Below are 19434 nucleotides of genomic sequence, written 5' to 3'. Positions count from 1 at the left end.
AGAAGAATATCTGTTGAGTTCAGATATTTTGGGTCCCAACTGAATTTTTTCTTAAAATTAAAAAACAACAACAACACAAAACCCCACAGCGGTCTCCTTGTAAAAGGCTGGAAACCTCTTTCCATCCGACTAATAGCAGCAGCAGCATATGACCATCACAGTCTTTGTAACACTTTTTTTAAAAAACGGCCTTCCTGGCAGCATAAGATTTTTCTGACCTTGATTTGGGAGTACTTATTGACATGACAGAGGCAGAAGAGATTAAGAAGAGGTGGCAAAATTACACAGAAGAACTATACAAGAATGAGCTTAACGTCCCTGATAATCACAATGAGGTGGTCACTGACCTCGAGCCAGACATCCTAGAATGTGAAGTGAAGTGGGCCTTAGAAAAGCTGAGCAACAACAAAGCTAGTGGAGGTGACAGTATTCCAGCTGAGCTATTCAAAATCTTAAAAGACGATGCAGTAAAAGTGCTACACTCAATTTGCCAGCAAATTTGGAAAACTCAACAGCGGCCACAGGATTGGAAAAGATCAGTTTACATTCCAATTCCAAAGAAAGGCAGTGCCAAAGAATGTTCAAACTATCGCACCATTGCACTCATTTCTCATGCTAGTAAAGTTATGCTTAAAATCCTACAAGCTAGACTCCAGCAGTATGTGGATCGAGAACTACCAGAAGTACAGGCAGGATTTCGAAGAGGCAGAGGAACCAGAGATCAAATTGCCAACATACGCTGGATCATGGAGAAAGCTAGAGAGTTCCAGAAAAACATCTACTTCTGCTTCATTGACTATGCTAAAGCCTTTGATTGTGTGGATCATAACAAACTCTGGCAAGTCCTTAAAGAGATGGGCATACCAGACCACCTTATTTGTCTCTTGAGAAATCTATATGCGGGCCAAGAAGCAACAGTGAGAACTGGACACGGAACCACTGATTGGTTCAAAATTGGGAAAGGAGTCCGGCAAGGCTGTATACTGTCGCCTTGCCTATTTAACTTATATGCAGAGCACATCATGAGAAAGGCAGGGCTAGATGAATCAAAAGTTGGAATTAAGATTGCCGGAAGAAACATCAACAACCTAAGATATGCAGATGATACCACTCTAATGGCAGAAAGTGAAGAAGAACTAAAGAGCCTCTTGTTGCGGGTGAAGAAGGAGAGTGCAAAACTTGGGTTGAAACTAAACATTAAGAAAACCAAGATCATGGCATCTGGCCCTCTCAATTCCTGGCAAATAGATGGGGAAGAAATGGAGGTAGTGACAGATTTTATTTTCCTGGGCTCCAAGATCACTGCAGATGGGGACTGTAGCCAAGAAATTAAAAGACGCTTGCTCCTTGGGAGGAAAGCCATGGCAAATCTAGACAGCACACTAAAAAGCAGAGACATCACCCTGTCAACAAAAGTGCGGATAGTCAAGGCTATGGTCTTCCCAGTTGCAATGTATGGCAGTGAAAGCTGGACCATAAGAAAGGCTGAGCGCCAAAGAATTGAAGCCTTTGAACTATGGTGCTGGAGAAGACTCCTGCGAGTCCCTTGGACTGCAAGGCGATCAAACCGGTCAGTCCTAGAGGAGATCAACCCTGACTGCTCTTTAGAAGGCCAGATCCTGAAGCTAAAACTCAAATACTTTGGCCACCTAATGAGAAGGAAGGACTCCCTGGAGAAGAGCCTAATGCTGGGAAAGATTGAGGGCAATAGAAGAAGGGGACGACAGAGAATGAGGTGGTTGGATGGAGTGACTGAAGCAGTAGGCGTGAGCTTAGATGGACTCCAGAAGATGGTAGAGGACAGGAAGGCCTGGAGGAACATTGTCCATAGGGTCGCGATGGGTCGGACACGACTTCGCAACTAACAACAACAACAACATTGACATGATACCAGGGGCGGGCAATTATGGCTCCTTTTTGACCTCTGGACTTCAACTCCCAGAATTCCTAAGCCAACCATGTTGGCTCAGGAATTCTGGGAGTTGAAACCCACAGGTTATAAAGGGGCCATAGTTGCCCATCTCTGCAGGATACCGTACATGGTTGTTAAATCTAGGCCTGAACTCATAGAAGATTAAGATTTTTATATTTAATGTTGTTACAGTTTTCAGATGCAGGGCCACAGCTGTAATTAGGTTGTTTGGCAGATACTTGATGATTTGCCAGCCATTCAAAGACAAAGGACCTTTTTGCAAATGAATTTCTTTAGAGGGAAAGAACTCCAGTGGAGTGGTTAAAATTCAAGCTGGCCATTCATTAGTATAAAATTATATATTTTCAAGTTAGTATTTATGACAACCATCTTTTGTTTGGAACTCAAGACAATCCACATAAGAGTTCCCTTTTCTTATTTCTTTCCATAAAAATTGCCTTGTGTGGAAAGTTGGTCCGAGAGAGACTGACTGGCCTCAGATCATCCAGTGAGTTTATGTGACTGAGATGGACTAGTCCAGGGGTGGGGAACCTTGGCTCTTTTATGACTTGTGGACTTCAACTCCCAGAATTCCTGAGCCAGCATGGATGGCTCAGGAATTCTGGGAGTTGAAGTCCACAAGTCATAAAAGAGCCAAGGTTCCCTACCCTTGGACGGGAACCTTGATCTCCAGCTTCTAACCCAGACATGTCAAACTCATGATGTCATGTGATGTCACACAACGTATTGGGACAGTTTTGCCATTGCTGGCAATGGGGAGGGTATGGCTTCCGGATGATGCATCCGGCCCACGGGCCGGCAGTTTGACACCCCTGTTCTAACCCACCACTTTAACCTTTGCAACACAAAGTGCAACTTCAACACATCTGGAGGACACCAGATTGGAGAAGGCTACACTGTATCTAGATATGAAAGGCAAAGTGGATGCTGCAATTAGTATAGGAACATCACCAGTATTTTGGTTTTACTGCTTAGACCAGTAATGTTTCAAGTAACAAAATACCTTATTTGTGTTCTATTGAGCTCAATAACTTAAATATAACTCAATCATTTAGAGCCCTCTAATTTGTTTGATCCATCTACATACCATATATTTTTTTCCATTTTCCAGAAATGGAATTAGGCTGTTTGCACATTAATTCACACAACCAGCTGTACGATGTTGGAGAGAGACAGAAATTTGAGTAGGATAGTTGTTATGACTAAGTAGGGTTTTAATATCCAATCCAATTTTATAATGTAGTGTATTTACATTTTAAGACAACAAACTATTTGCCTTTATTTCCCCCAAAATGGTTGTACGTAATTTTATGATCTGAAAGTCATGTTTGAAATATTGATTAAACTTTGTTAGTACCTATAGTTGCAGTGCAAAGAACCACGTTCCTCTCTTTAACGATTCAGATTTTTCTTTTGAAAAAATGCATGCTTACATTTCAAGGGACTTCCGGGTGGCAAGGCTCCGTCGATGGCGGTCATTTCTGACCATCAGCCTCGCTGTTCCGTTTAAACCGTGAAAACAGCGACGATCAGCTGTTTCACGGTTTGGAAATCCCCCCTTTGGGAGAAGGGGGGGTGAGTATTCAGGCAAGAGGTAGAGCTCCCCTAGACCCCCAGAACTTAATCTGGGGGTTGAAGGGTGAGAGCTCCCTCGGAGCCTGAATTAACTCCGGACTCGGGACTCTTCTGTTTCAAGGCTTTGAAACAGAACAGGACGCTGCAACCATCCCTGCTTTCAACATTGTATTTTGGATTACTTGGCAGAAATGGCAAAAATTTCAGCATACCTGAAAGAACAATCGCAACAGAGATATATTTCGGAATGGAGAAGATGGACTGAATATATTCAGAATAAATATGGGACTAAAAAATTTCACTTAGCATATGAATGAATATTAGAATTATAAGATGTACTATTATTTATCTATGTATAAGGGGAGTTAAAGTGTGATAGGATTTAAAGTGTATTCATAGTTGGTTAGCATATTTTAGTTTAAGCTTGTTAGAGGCAATACCCTGCTTTCAGCTCTGGGAAGTCGGGGGGGAGGGTGGGGATGTGGGGGGAGGGGGAGGGATGGAGTATACTTAAAATGTACTGTAAAACTTTTCAATTAAAATATATATTTTTTAATGTTTATAAATTGGAAAGTCTTAAATTTATAAAATCAGTAAATTCTACTTAAAATATATACCATCTTTTGAAAACTTCCTTTTCTTTACTCCTTTCCAACAATACAAGTACATTTCTCCTCTTGGAGCGTATTTCACTTCTGGCTTTAGCTATACTAATTTCAGTAGTTCCAGTTGCTGTTTGTGGGTTTGTGTATAATTTCATTGTATGTTTTTGTAACTTTTAATATAAATGAACTTGTGTTTTCAATAAAGCATGAATTATCTTCCATAAATATTTAGAAATTAAGGAACTTCTTATATATGACTAGCAGTCAACAAAATTCAGACATAGCTGATAAAATGCTACTTAATTATTTTTGTTTACGATATGGAAGATATGTCATATAAGTGAGCTTAATCATCTTTTCATCTTTAGTTTTTTTTCTTGCTAAACCAGTTGCAAGATTAAAAAAAGATGTATGTCTGATAATACTTTTAATTGATTGAATGAGTTTTGCAGCCTATCACAGTCTTGTGGCTGTAACTTTGTTTTTAGTTAATAAAGCATCCAAGTGCTTTTTGCTACATGAATGTTGTATGTTTCTACCGCTGTCTAACATGTTAATCTGCATTCATATGCAGATGACATTAATGGATAAAACTGCATTTCTTTGAACTTGAACTGAATGATGAAGCTGTTTCATTTTTAAGTTCCAAATTAGAGGTAAAAATGACAACCTAGCTCAGATTAACATTTCAGTATAATTTCAGTTCTTGTATATAGTTTCTGTTGAAATGAATTTTACTTCAGTTGTCACTTCTGAAATACTCTGAAAAATATGTTTTAAAGTTGCTGTTGCTCTATTACTCATTTGAAGTTTGTATTAATAATTACATGGTTAGTATAGTTTTTATTATTTTAATTAACAGTATTTCAGTCCTGGGGATTTTGAACTGGAGTACGTTCAAGAAATAATTGCAGAGAAGTAATTTCATCTATGCATCTAGTATAACAGGAATTTTAGTTAATAGGTATTTATTTAATTTTCCGAATCCTTACAAGTAGTCCTCATTTAATGCGATTAATTGGGATTAGAATTTCCATCAATAAGCAGTGCGGTTATAAACCATGACATCATGTAAGTGCACCACATAGCAACAGAAATCCTGGCAGTTCCTGTTGCTGTTGTTAAGTGAAGACTCATGTGATTACAGCTTAAGACTTCCTGCTCTTTTCCAACAAAGTCAGTGGGGAAGCCGGCAGCAAACCGCAAGTCCCAGACATGACAAGCCTTTCTGTAGGCAGTTCAGAAACAGGTAGGGAGGGGTACTGTAGCTTGTTGCAAGCATAGTTGGGCAGGGAAATTGCTGTGGCACAATGTGAATATGGCTGTGTAGGGGAGTGCTGTGACCCAGTGCAAGGGAGGGTGTGTGTATGAGTACTATGGGGTGCAGACAGGTGGAGAGCAGGTAGGTGCAGCGGCTTGGTGTGAACATGGCCAGAGCATGCTGTGGCCAAGTGGGCATGCAGTACAGAGTGCAGGCAGGGAGGTGGTGCAATGCACTCTACAGGGTGCGAGATCTGCGGGACCTCATACTTTGTCAGTTTCCTCATTGACTTTGCTTGTGGGAAGTCAGCAGGGGAGGTTGTAAACTGTGATAACATAACAGCAGGATGCTGCAACCGTTATAAGTACAAGCTGTTTGCCAAGTGCCTCAACCGTGATCATGTGAGAGAGGAGTGCTGTCATGGCTGCATAAATAACCCTTGTTCAGCACCATCAAAACTTTGCATAAAAAGCTAATTCAAGCTCTTAAGAAAGGCTGTTATCAAAAAATCATAAATGTTTTTCCAGAAAAAAAGATGCACAACTCTGACTTACACTGCTCCATTTAGTCCAGATGTGAGCACTAAATCTCTGATTGCTATGCTTAAAGAAAGAATTAGTGGCCCACAACTACAGTGAGTGATAGTTATTAATGTTATCACCAGAGAAAATGGGATATTGGCCCATTTTTCCAGTGTTGGAGGAAGTACTGGGATTTTTAAAAAACATAGATGTGCTATGGTTGTCTGACGGTTTAACATAACCTTTTTCTTTATTTCCTTTATTTTCCAACTGAAATTGGCCAAAACGGGGAGGGGGGGGCTATACCTGTGTTTGAACAGCACAATGTCAGGTTTCTTTGAAACAGGCAGAGAAAATAATGGGTTGAGAACAGTGGTGGGATTCAAATATGTGAACAACCGGTTCTCTGTGTGGATGCCGCTTCCGGAACTCCATTCTGGACCTGGGCAACAAAAAATTAGCTACCGGTTCTGCTGAACTGGTGCGAGCTGGCTGAATCCCACCACTGGTTGAGAACCACAGATTGTTTATCTCTGATCAGACTGCTTCAGTTCTCTAGAATCTTAGCAAGTTTGTTTCACCCAAATATCCTTGATACCGAGGTTTCCTGCTTATGAAACATATTCTGTTACCTAGCAACAGCTCCTCTTTTCCTCATCTTTTTAGTATCTCAAACTAACACTTTAATTCTCCATTATGAAATTCAGGGCACATTAGAGTAATTTTAATAGTACTAAAAAGAGAATCATATAAATGGACTGAAAGCCAATTTAATTACCGTACAATCTAGAGATTAAAAATGACAAATGTAAAGAATAGATTGGTTTTGTACGTCTTATTCATATGCTTAGATTCCTATCCCTGAATGAAAGATGGGATATAAAACTAACAGACATACATTATTTTATAGTGTGTCTGTGCTATTTTTTCCTAAACCCAGATTGTTCTTATGTTCCACATAATCCCAAACCATTCCAATTAAGTGGCTTGATTATGTTATCTATAGAGATGCAGTGTTGGGCAAAATACCTGTTATGTGCAAAGACCACATGTTATAATAGCAATAGCACTTAACAGCCCTCTCTAAGCAGTTTATAGAGTCAGCATATTGCCCCCAACAATCTGGGTCCTCATTTTATCGACCTCAGAAGGATGGAAAGCTGACTCAACCTTAAGTTCTACCTAAGCTGATATATTGCTCATGCCTATACACAAGAATCTAATGTTCAACTAACCGTCAGCACTAAATTAGCACTAGATAAGTTAACAGAATTCAAGAGATGCTGGACTTGGACCACTTGTGGGAATGTTACAATTCCAGGCTGATTCCTGTCTTGACTCTGCCCTCAGGCTCTGCCTGTCCTCTTCTTGTAATACTTGAGTCAGGCTGTGGTCAAATACTCATACACTAGTAGGATATTTTAAATCTGAAGCAGGTGTTTAGCTAAAATTCTCATTAGCAGTAGCCTGGGTCCCACTGAAGCTTATGATGAACCATTTTCATTTCTTCCTGGTGGTTAGTAGGCTGTGTGAGTAGAGTGCTGGGAGGGAAACTTATCATATCAGTAAAATAGCACAGTTTAGAGATCAGCAATAGCCCTTTACATTAAGGACCATATGATCCTTTTTCACTTTTTTGTGAAAAGGTTGCAGATATGTTACTGTAAATACAATTTAGTTTTTCCTTTCTTTATATCAAGGGTGTCCAACCTTGGCAACTTTTAAGATCTGTGGACGTAAGTGTTAAAGAGCCAAGACTTAAAGTTGCCAAGGTTCAACACCCCTGATTTAAATAGTCAGCATATCTCCAACACAGCTATGCTCATGGAATTCTGCCTGATATGCCAAAGTGGCACCATTGAACTGTTTATTGCATGGACTCTTAATGTGCCTTTCTTTGCCTCCTCCCGAAGGGTATTTTCTATAGCAGGGGTGTCAAACTCAATTTCATTGAGGGCCGCATCAGCATTGTGGTTGCCCTCAGGGGGCCAGGTGGGTGTGGCCTACTGGGTGGGTGTGGCTAAAGTGTGTATGGCCTACTGGGTGGGCGTGGCCAGCTCTACATCGTTCGCATCAAGGGTGCCTATGGGGGCCTGGGCAGGAGTGGGACAGATCTGAGGGTCTCTGGCAGGAGGAGGGTCTCTGGGCCAGGGCCAAGGCAGTGGGGGCCGTTCCCTCACTGTTTCCAAGATGGCTTCGGGGGCTGCATGAAACCACTTCATGGGCCGGATCTGGCCCCCAGGCCTTGTGTTTGACATGTCTGTTCTATAGAGTCCCAGACCTCTGAATAGATTGGGCACAGCATCCATTGGCATGTGGATGGGAAAGATGTGCATGGGAAAGCCTGCTTCGGTATGCATCTGGCCTTTCCTTGGATCACACTGACATATCATCACTCCTGTACAGCGCTTTCTCTTCTACCAGAATCAACATCTGTTGTGTGATTCATTAAATATGAGGGAGAAAATACTCGCACATCCCCTAAAAGTATTACTATTTTTGTGTTTCATTGAATACTACTTTCTTTTACTGTACTGAACCAACTTATTCTACCGCTTTGGATAAAATAACAATAACCACTGAGAGACCTTCTAATTCATGCTGTTTTCTGGCTCACTGAACTGTGCGAATTGGGACAAGAAAGTGTTAAGTATAAGGAAATGGATTTGGGCAAGTGACTTCATCTATTCTAGACCTTCCGGTTGACCTATTGAAGCGGAATGACATCCATTAATCCCCGCCTTCTTCAAGTGTCCTAGCTCCTGTATGGAAATATAGTGCTTCAAGAGGCATTTAATTTTTTCATCAGGGAAACTGGGTGCCAAGTCAAACTCACAGGAACCAGGACTCATGCCACATATCCACCAGTGAGGGAGTGCAGAGAGCATCTCCTCGCAGCCCTAGCGAAGAGATGGCGAACCTTTTAGAGACCAAGTGCCCAAACTGCAACCCAAAACCCAGTTATGTATCGTCGAGTGCCGGGTGGGCGTGGCCCATTGGGTAGCTGTGGCCAGTTGGGGGGGCATGGCCCATTGGGTGGGCGTGGCTGCAGTGGTAACAGCAGACTGGGTGGGATTAAAAAGTTCAATCAATCAATTCCATCTTTGCGAGATCTTTTTTTTCCCCCGCGAGAAGTTGAAATTGATTGATTGAACTTTTTTTTTTGCACACAGCGGGGGATGCCTAAAGCGAAAAGGTTTTATAAAACCCAGGTGAAGGACTAGGGCTGGGGTGCTGGCGTGCATGCCCACAGAGAGGGCTTTGCGTGCCAAAGGTTCGCCACCACGGCTCTAGCAGTTTTGCTCATACCACGCTTTTTCACGGCAAGGAGAAATAGAACGGTAAAGCCAGAGGCAATCCTAATAATGGTCTGGTAGGAACTGCAGCAAAATCAGCTTCAAATTTACCCAGGCATTTCCTATTCCTCAATTCTCCATGGAGAAGAAACATGAGGATAAAGTAAAGCAGGAGTAGGAGAGCAAGTGGGCTGGGCAGGGAAAAGAGCTTTGCTCAATGCTGTAAGAGCTGAAAGCCTGGGGCAGGGGTAGACAACTTTGGCTCTTTAATGACTCGTGGACTTCAACTCCCAGAATTCCTGAGCCAGCTGTGCTGGCTCAGGAATTCTGGGAGTTGAAGTCCACGAGTCATAAAAGAGCCAAGGTTGCCTACCCCTGGCCTGGGGAATGTGAGCTGGAGGTTGAAGATTTTATTGTATCAGATTTTTGTAGATCATTTTCATAGAAATGAACACTTTGAAAAATTGTTTTTAGAAACTCCCTTTTTTTTGAGGTGTCACAAAATTATCTGTGGTTTTATTTAAACAGACCTGGCAAGTTATTAAGGTTTAATTTCATGATCATGATAGAATTTTGTAATAAAAGTCAAAACAGTCATCTCAATTCTATTAAGTATGTTTGAAAGTGATCTTTTATTGTAAGGTAAACAGAAAGCAAGCCAAGGCTGAAATTGAATATTGACTGAATTGGCAGTAACCCCCCCCATTTAACTCAATGAAATGTATATCCATTTATGTGTGTGTAAAGACAGACACTAGAAATTTTAAACAGAATAATTTCATACCAAAGGTTTGAATGGTGCTTTGTCTTTCAGGCTATTTATTTTAATATAAGACTTATTTTTCTAGAAGCCAATGTAAGGTTTGCAGTCATGTTGAACATTCAGTGTATTGTCAAAAGTTGCATTTTTAGGTGTCAACAAATATGCCATTAAAACATTCTGATTTATAAGCTGTGGTTTATAAACCACAGTGACTTGAGTTCACCAAAAAAAATTGATGCAAAAATTGCATTATGGCATAGCAGGGTATATGAGTTCAGCCAACGGTCCACTTGCTTTTGTGCTTATTGAACATTATATTCCACTGTAAACACTTTAAGGAAAGCAAGCATTTCCATTTAACTATAATATTATTAGCGACCAGAAATGTTTAAAAAGAAAAGTCTTTATAGCACTTTTACTGCTGCAAGAAGAGGTACGGTTCCCTATACAGAGACATTTTTCCCCCTTTTCATTATGTATAGATTTAATTCCTGATATATCTTGTTTTACAGATTTGCCAAAAGCCAAGTACACTATTTGTGGTGGAAAAAGGATTGGAAGCCAGATTACCTGATTTCTGGTGCTTTAAAAGCCCAAGTGTTCCTGTTCTTTGAAGGTATTTTTTTCCAAAAAATGGCATGCTTATTTTCAAGTTCAGGAATTATTAGTATTTTTTATACTTTAGTTTGTGGGAAATTTTGTTGGACTGCCTCACTGGGCTTGGCTTTCTGATCTATTGATTTAAAAGTTACAACAAACTGCCTTGCATCTCCAGACTGGACTAATAATAAAATGTTTGCATAAATTAATTAAAAGCTGGCTGTTTAGGAATTAAGTTTAATGTATTACCTGGAAGTTATAAATAATAACTTATTATTTTTATTTATAAATTTTACTGAAGTTCTAAATTTACATTCATATATTTAATGTTATCAGGATTAAGGTTTTTAATAGTATCGAAGACGAAACTTTCTTAGACATTATCACTGATCTGGAGAAAGTAGTGTAAAACCCAATGGAAGGTTTGGTAGAAAGGTAACTAGCCAAGGATATTAAGCTGATGACAGTAGGCAGTGAGGCATAATCAAGAATTGCTTATGTTTTCCTGGATCAGAAACCCAGGACTGCAGTAATCGGAGACAGATCTTTCAGTCAGTACAAATAGTCCTTGAGTTACAACCACAATAATGATGATGATGATGATGATGATGATGATGTTGGAAGGGACCTTGGAGGTCATCTAGTCCGACCCCCTGCTCAGGCAGAAAACCTTATACCATTTCAGGCAAATTGCTGTCCAGTCTCTTCTTGAAAACTTCCAGTATTGGAGCATTCCCCGCTTCTGGAGGCAGGTTGTTCCACTAGTTAATTGTTCTAACTGTCAGGAAGTTTCTCATTAGTTCTAGGTTGCTTCGTTCTTTGATTAGTTTCCATTCGTTGCTTCTTGTCCGGCCTTCAGGCGCTTTGGAGAATAACTTAACTCCCTCTTGTTTGTGGCAGCCCCTGAGATACTGGAACACTGCTATCATGCCACCCCTCGTCCTTCTCTTCATTAAACTAGACATACCCAATTCCAGCAACTGTTCCTTATATGTTTTAGCCTCCAGTCCCCTAATCATCTTTGTTGCTCTTCTCTGTTCTCTTTCTAGAGTCTCAACATCTTTTTTACATCGTGGTGACCAAAACTTGATGCAATATTCCAAGTGTGGCTTTACCAAGTCACTGTAAAGTGTTATTAACACTTCACGTGATCTTGATTCTATCCCTCTGTTAATGCAGCCTAGCACTGTGTTGGCTTTTTTGGCAGCTGCAGCACACTGCTGGCTCATATTTAAGTGATTGTCCACTAGGACTCTGAGATCCCTCTCACAGTTACTACTACTGAGCAAGGTACTACCTATACTATACTTGAGTCCAAACTGAGTCCAAAATTTCTATTGCTAAGCAAGACAGTTGTTAAGTAAATTTTGCCCCATTTTGCGACCTTGCTTGCCACAGTTATTAAGTGAATTATTGCAGTCGTTAAGTGAATCTGGCTTCCCTGTTAACTTTGCAAAAGATTGCAAAAATGATCACATGACCCTGGGACCCTGCATTTGCCATAAATGCATGCCCTATGCCAAGCGTCTGAATTTTCATCACGTGACCACAGGGATTCTGCAACAGTTGTAAGTGAAAACGGTCATACGTCAGTTTCTTTCAATGCCATTGTAATTTCAAACGTTCACAAAACAAATGGTTGTAAATCGAGGACTATAGGTACTGTGGATAGACCGTAGAGCAGAGCTGGTAAAATTTTCTGCAGCTCGAGGAGTGTTTCTTTTTAAAAACAATTTTTAGGGAACCAAGAACTGCAAGGGGCATAGCAGCAATAAGACAATGTCCCCACTTCCAAGAAATAACAATTGCTGGCCTTTGAGGGGATTGGAATAGTTAAAAATTAAGCCTATAGGAAGTTTTAGAAATATGACAGTAACAATATAAAATACAGAAAACCATGATACAGGTAGGACTCAACTTAAACCGGGTTACTTACCGTAATAACTGAAGTTGCAATGGATTCCCCTCCCCAAAAGGTACTTCTGACCCAATGTTGAAGTTATGATAGCCATAGTACCACATTCATGTTCATTTGATTGCATTTTGGGCTCTTGGCAACTGGCTTCTCTTTATGGCCATTTGCAGTGTGCCGCAGTCATGGGACCCTGATTTTCAAAGTGTTTCCCTGGTTTCCAGCATTCCATTTTCCGGCAAAAATGCCCATTGGGAAAAATTAATTCAGCTAACAATCACTGCATAAAATGTTGTCAAATTGGGTCTGGTCACATGGTAACCTGTGGTGCCCTTTTAACAACTGCAGTGACTCGCAACTGCAATTCTGGACTCACTTTGGTTGTAAGTCGGGGACACATGCCATCACTCAGTTGTACAGTTTCTGAAGGCCACAAAAAAGAGGCTGAAGACCCAAAGCAGCCTGTAGGTCAGGGGTAGGCAACCTCGGCTCTTTTATGACTCATGGACTTCAACTCCCAGAATTCCTGAGTCAGCTGACTCAGGAATTCTGGGAGTTGAAGTCCATGAGTCATAAAAGAGCCGAGGTTGCCTATCCCTGCTGTAGGTGAACCAGCCTTGCTGAAGAGAGTTCACTGTTTACTGTATTTCCAGTTCTAGATGAGCAGTCATATACATTCTGAGCCTTCTTGAGGAATGGAAAGTCTTAAAAAGTTGATCTTATGCTGAAATTTTAGCACTCTTTCTCTCTCCCCCTCGTGTGTTATCTGTGTTAGCAGGTAGCATTTGAAAGCACAAAGTTTTGGGTGAAAATATCAGTATATCAGTCAGAATATATTATCTTGAGCCCAACTTTTGTTGACTACTTTCTCTTTGTGTTAGTGGTTGTAGTATTGAATCTAAGAAATAGTCACCTTTCAAGAGTTTACTTTTTTTTCTCTGTCAAATAAGCAGTACATTATTTATAGTTGGCAAATCAGATTATGTTTAAATCTAAAATATATTTTAAATATGCTGTACATGATATCAGAAACTGCCCTGAATTACTGTTACCTTTGTCCACTAGAGGTCAGGCTTCTACCAGGCCTAAATATTTTGAGACTTGCATAATTTTTCAACCTATAAACTGTTCTGTTTACTAAGGTTAAAAGCTTAGTCATTCATTTGAAACCAGAATTTGTATTGGGGGAGTGTTGAATTGAAGGGATAATTTTTGTGTTGTTTGACCTGTGTTTTTCTAGTTTCAAGTCTTGGCCAAAGGATACTGGAGAAAATTTAATTTCTGTGGAAAAATGACTATTTAGGAAACTCAAGGTGATGCACGTGGTGCTAGTCTATGCTCTGTGTTCACAATAACCCGGTGAGGAAGGTTAGGTTGAAAAATAATATCTAGGCCGGAATCATTCATTGAACTATGAAGTCAGGTAGAACTGGAATCTAGGCATTCCTGGTTACAATTAAACAGTCTAATCGTTAGATGAAACTGCCCCTCATTGTTTTCAATAGTGGTTAAGTGGTAAACATTAACATAAATATTAAAAATATGCATTAAGTTTGTTCATAGACTGCCAGCTGTCCTCAGCACACAATGTGGTGTGTTTCTGTATCCTTAAATGACTTATCTGGAAATGTCAGATATATATGTTAGCACAACAGGAATCTGAGGACTAGTTCCGTGAGTGATCTGGGGCATTTCAGAAGCTCGTTAATTACAGGAGCTTTTACAGGTAGACAGACCTGTGTCTGTCTTCCGTTCACTTAGTTTCCCAGTCTTTGAAAAGATTTGCTGTCTATTCAGTTTTCGTTTCATTTAATATATGCTTATTAATTTGATGTATTTAGTTTAAAAATTGAAAACGATGCAAGAGAAAAAAGAACAGAAGAAAAAGAAAAGAGGGGAGGGGGGTTAGTTTCCCAAGGTAAAAGATACATTGTGGATTGTGTGTAGCCCCCGGTTCCCCCCTTTTTTGCCTTCCCACAAGCTTCCTGAATTCCAGCTCATGAAATTTAGTATCAAACTGCTATTGGATATTATTATTTATTTATTACATTTTTATCCTGCCTTTATGACTTCATGAGTAACTCAAGGCAATGAGAATGCATAATAGTCCTTCCTGCTCCTGTTTCCCCTTCTACAACAACCCTGTGAGGTGGGCTGGGCTGAAAGAGAGTGACTGACCCAAAGTCACCCAGCCAGTTTTCGTGCCCATGGCGAGACTAGAACTCATGGTTTCCTGGATTCTAGGTCTGCACCTAAAACGCCATATCAGCAAAATTAATAAGTTTATTAATTTATTAATAAATTAATAAGCCAAAATGTAAAAGCTTCCATCTTCCCTCTTGGAAGCTGTTCCAATTGTCTCACAGCCGCAATATACCACAATCCCGCCCTCAAAGGGAAAGCATCCTTCCCTGTCTGCCAAGGCACTGCCAAACTTCAGTGTAAAGTATTGCATAGTAGTATTATTATTATTTTTTTTATTGAAAAGTTTTAACATACAGTTTATCTTTAACAATCCCCCCTCCCCCTCCCCTCTCCCTCCCCCCTCCCTCTCCCCCCTCCCCCCCCGACTTCCCAGAGCTAAATACAAGGTATATATATATATATAAAAACAATCATAAACAACCATATACTAAAAACCATAAACTCTAAAATCCATCACTCTCTAGCTTATATAGGATAAAACAAACCTTAGTAATATTAAATATATATAGAAAAGCTAAAAGAAAAAAAGAAAAAAAAGAAAGAAGACCTATTCAAATGCTACATGAAACTTCTTGACCCTATACTTGTTCTGGATAAACTCAATCCATTTTCTCCATTCCATAATATAACGTTCTTGCGAGTGATCTTTCAAATAAGCCGAAATCTTCGCCATCTCTGCCAGGTCGGAGACCTTTAAAGTCCACTCTTCTATGGTCGGCAGTACCTCTTTCTTCCAGTACTGACCTATCAAAAGTCTTGCTGCCGTAATTAAATTTAGCATCAATTTAGTGTCCACAACCGTAGCATAGTAGTAGTATTATTTTTTAAAAAGCGCCACATCCCACATGAAATCTAGGTGCACCTTCTTGTTCTTCCGGCAAAGCCTATGTTTACTTCCAATTTTTTTCTGCGCTCCCATAGTTACTGGTAACTGAAGCAGGCAGGATCTGCTTTCTGTCAGGAAAGGGGGAAGCCGACTTCGTGTAGCAGTTCCTTGTTCGGATGACGAAGGGGAGCAGGTTATTGCTCCTTTTGCTTGGTGTTTATCCGGGGAAGTGAATGCTCGCACCTTTCCAGCAGCTCTTGGTCCTTGGCCAAATAGCAAAAGCAAGCAGGTGACTAGATTCATATCTGACACTAAATTTTCGTACGGTTTCTTTGCTTTTGACTTAGCATGACCTGTGAATCAAGCAACTCTGGTATGTTCACATTTCAAGCAGGCTGGTATTGCTCATTCCACAAGTCATGATTAAAGCAAGCCATGTTTTAATGCAATACAAGAACCTAGCCCATATTTACCTTCTGATCTATTGTCCCAGGGCAGTTTGTAAGTGAGCACTCTGTGGGGGTTAGTACAGAATTACTTTCCATTATTTTCTGTTCAAATTCGTGAATAGAATTTCAAGACTACTAAGCCAGCGTTTCCCAAATATTTCCGGGTTGGTGGCCTGGAGCAAAGGGGGAGGGGAGGAAGAGGGGATGGTTTTGTGTGAGGGGCATGTGCACGTGCACACAGCTTCAAGTGGGGCTGTGAGCTCCAGCACCCGCCACTCGTGCAAGTAGGGCTGCATGCATGGGTGCGCAGTGGTTCACCACTCACGTGGCCTGGTTGCAAATAGTCCAGAGCCTGGTAGTGGTCTGTGGCCCACAGATTGGGGACCCCTGTACTAGTTTCTCCAGAAAATATTGTGAAACCTTTGTGTGCTTTTCAAGTTGAGGATAGTCCTGTAAACACAGATAGCTTGCTCTGTGACTATGTCATAATTTCTTCAAATCCAGGTGATTTTCTACGGTCTTATCTTTTTAACATATATAAGTTAGCCAATTGTTGCTTTTTCTGTCCTTTTCAAACACTTTTCTCTTGCCCTGTCTGTAAATCCTGTCTTTTCAGAGATTTTGAGAACTAGTATAGAATATAACTGCACATTGTGATAGAAATGTGTTGCTATCTTCATCTCAAAGCTCAGAAGATGCAAATTATATCTTTGCAATGTCTGTTGTAGGAATGGATAAAGTTTTGTGGTTTCCCAGAGCTGTGTATATAAAAAAAACCATAAAAACAAAAATGTCTGCTTGGGTTCTGTTGTTAACTATATAAGTCAAGGTTCCCCTGCACATGCGTGCTAGTCGTTTACAACTCTAGGGGCCGGTGCTCATCTCCGTTTCAAAGCCGAAGAGCCAGCGCTTGTCCAAGGACGTCTCCGTGGTCATGTGGTGGCCGGCATGACTAGACGCCAAAGGCGCACGGAACACTGTTACCTTCCCACCGTAGTGGTCCCTATTTTTCTACTTGCATTTTTACGTGCTTTCGAACTGCTAGGTTGGCAGAAGCTGGGACGAGTAACAGGGGCTCACTCTGTTACGCGGCACTCGGGATTCGACCCGCCAAACTGCCGACCTTCTGATTGACAAGCTCAGTGTCCTAACCCACTCAGCCACCGTATCCCTTGAAGTAGCATAACTGTGCTTAAATAAATAATATACTACAATGTAGCTTAAGTTCCAATATTGAAAAAAATCATAGCCACTACAGTATTTATATACCTGCCCCTCTTTTTAGTGATGACAACAGGTTTTTTTTAAAGGGGCCAGATAGAAGGGTTCATACAGTTAGTCCCTGACTTACAAGAGTTCATTTAGTGACCATTTGAAGTTATGATGGCACTGAAAAAAGGGACTTATTACCATTTTTCACACTTACAACTGCTGCAGTATTCCCCATGGTGAAGTAAATCAAAATTCAGATGCTTGGCAACTGACTCATATTTATGACGGTTGCAATGTCCTGGGGTCATGGGATTACCTTTTGTGACCTTCTGACAAGCAAAGTCAATGGGGAAATCAGATTCACTTTATAACCATGTTACTAATGTAACAACTGCAGTAATTCGTTTAACAACTATAGCAAGAAAAGTCACAATATGGGGCAAAATTCACTTAACAACCATCTCTCTTAACAACAAAACTTTTGGGCTTAATTGTGGTCATAAGTCGAGGATTACTTGTACATGTGTAATCCTAGGGGATATTTAAGCGTTGGCTAATAACTGTAGAGCCAGTACATTGCCACGTTGGACTGTAACGTTTCTGATCATATAAGAATTGTATTTCTTATTAGTATTTAAACTATTTGATACAAATAATTCAGTATTCTTATTAAAGGAAGGTGGTACATAAAAACCCAGAAAATTGTTCTTGCGCTGAACCCAGATTGGTTTGGTACATCCAGTGCATTATCCATATTCAATAAATAATAATAAATAATAATAATATGGAAAGTTGTTCAATTTTATGTTAACCCAATAACTTGTTGTATCTTAACATGCTGTACCATCTGGCCTATTGTGGTTTATTTCATAAACCAATGAAACAAACTTAGCAAGATAGATGAATTCACCTTGTGAATCGCATGCTCTGTCTAGTGATTCAATCCAGAATCTAGGGATGTTGCTTTGGATAATGAATTAATTTCATTTCCCTCCAAATGCTGGCTGATAATTTTTATATGGTTGCTTATGTATGTTTAATTTTTAAATGTGATTACTTATCTGTCTCTTTTAATTCACAATTAAGGGCTTGGGGAATTGTTTACCATTCAAGAATTGATTAGAATGACTTATAATCCCTGTAAATATAAATAAAGACATACAAGCAGTTGTGCAAACATTATTCATTGTAAGAAACCCTTTAGCTAAAAATTTAAAGTTCCGCTGTGGAACACTTAAAAAGGACCTTGACCTAATGGTTTTCAGAAATAATTAGAAGGAAAAAGAAAAAGACTGTTTCTTATAAGAAAAGGATAGGAGAGAAAGGGAACAGAAAAGGTGGAGATATGTTAGTCGACATTTTCTACCTACCTAATCTTTTTTTGGAAAATAATTACATTTAGCATTTTCATATCTACGTACCACTAACTATCTAAAGTACCTTAAGGACTAAAAGTGCCACATTTACATAGTTGGGATACCTCTAGAGCAGATTGAACTTGACTCCAGAGCATTCTGCTATTGTCACTGTTTATCCATCCCTGGAATTCAGTTATGGCATTGCAGAAGCATCTGTGGAAAGCTGCAGGCTGCTGATGAAGGAATAAATTGGACTGAAAAACACAGGGTAGCGTGAAGGAAATGAGTCTGTCCAGTAAAGCTGGTGTGGTTTGCTTATTTATTTATTTATTTCAGCTTAAAACTGCTAATTTGCGTGTGTTAGATTATGAATAAATTGTTCTGTTACGTTGAATAAATGACCTTCATTCTTAAGAGATACACTTACGCTTATACTTATACTTATACGCTTATATAACCAGGCTCGAGGTTGACTCAGCCTTCCATCCTTCCGAGGTAGGTAAAATGAGGACCCAGATTGTTGGGGGCAATAAGCTGACTTTGTAATAATGCCGCTTGGGGGGTGTATGAAAGCCCTAATAGGCAGGCATATACATAGAACGAAGGCTATTTCTAAGCACATTGGTTTGTGCTTTAGATTGTAAGCCGCCCTGAGTCTTCGGAGAAGGGTGGGATATAAATGGGATTTTTTAAAAAAAGTGAACCTGCACACAATTGCATAACTGTTTCTGGGCTGTCAAGGTGATGAGCCTACATTCGTCCTACAAGTTAAAGCATTTCAAATAAAAGAAAGAGATGATGAGACAGTGCCTTTTCACTGATTGAAATGGGACCCCAATAGGGACCTCCTACATGGGGTGGGGTGGTGGGGTGGCTGACATGGTAGAAAAGATCCCCACCCCCAGGCCACCCTGTCTT

General features: G+C 40.2%; 1 protein-coding gene across 1 annotated transcript in view; it reads left to right on the top strand.

Moving 5' to 3' along the window:
- Positions 1-19434, top strand: part of GNG12 (G protein subunit gamma 12) — a 53191-nt gene that overhangs the window by 10458 nt on the left and 23299 nt on the right. The window contains exon 2 of the mRNA XM_083361129.1: positions 10467-10570. The gene's annotated coding sequence lies outside the window, so the exon portion shown is untranslated. The remainder of the gene's footprint in view (positions 1-10466; positions 10571-19434) is intronic.

The sequence above is a fragment of the Vipera ursinii genome (assembly GCF_947247035.1).
Source record: "Vipera ursinii genome assembly, chromosome: 3".
NCBI lineage: Eukaryota > Metazoa > Chordata > Lepidosauria > Squamata > Viperidae > Vipera > Vipera ursinii.
The sequence above is the reverse complement of the archived record's forward strand: the minus strand, read 5'-3'. Positions and strand labels throughout refer to the sequence as shown.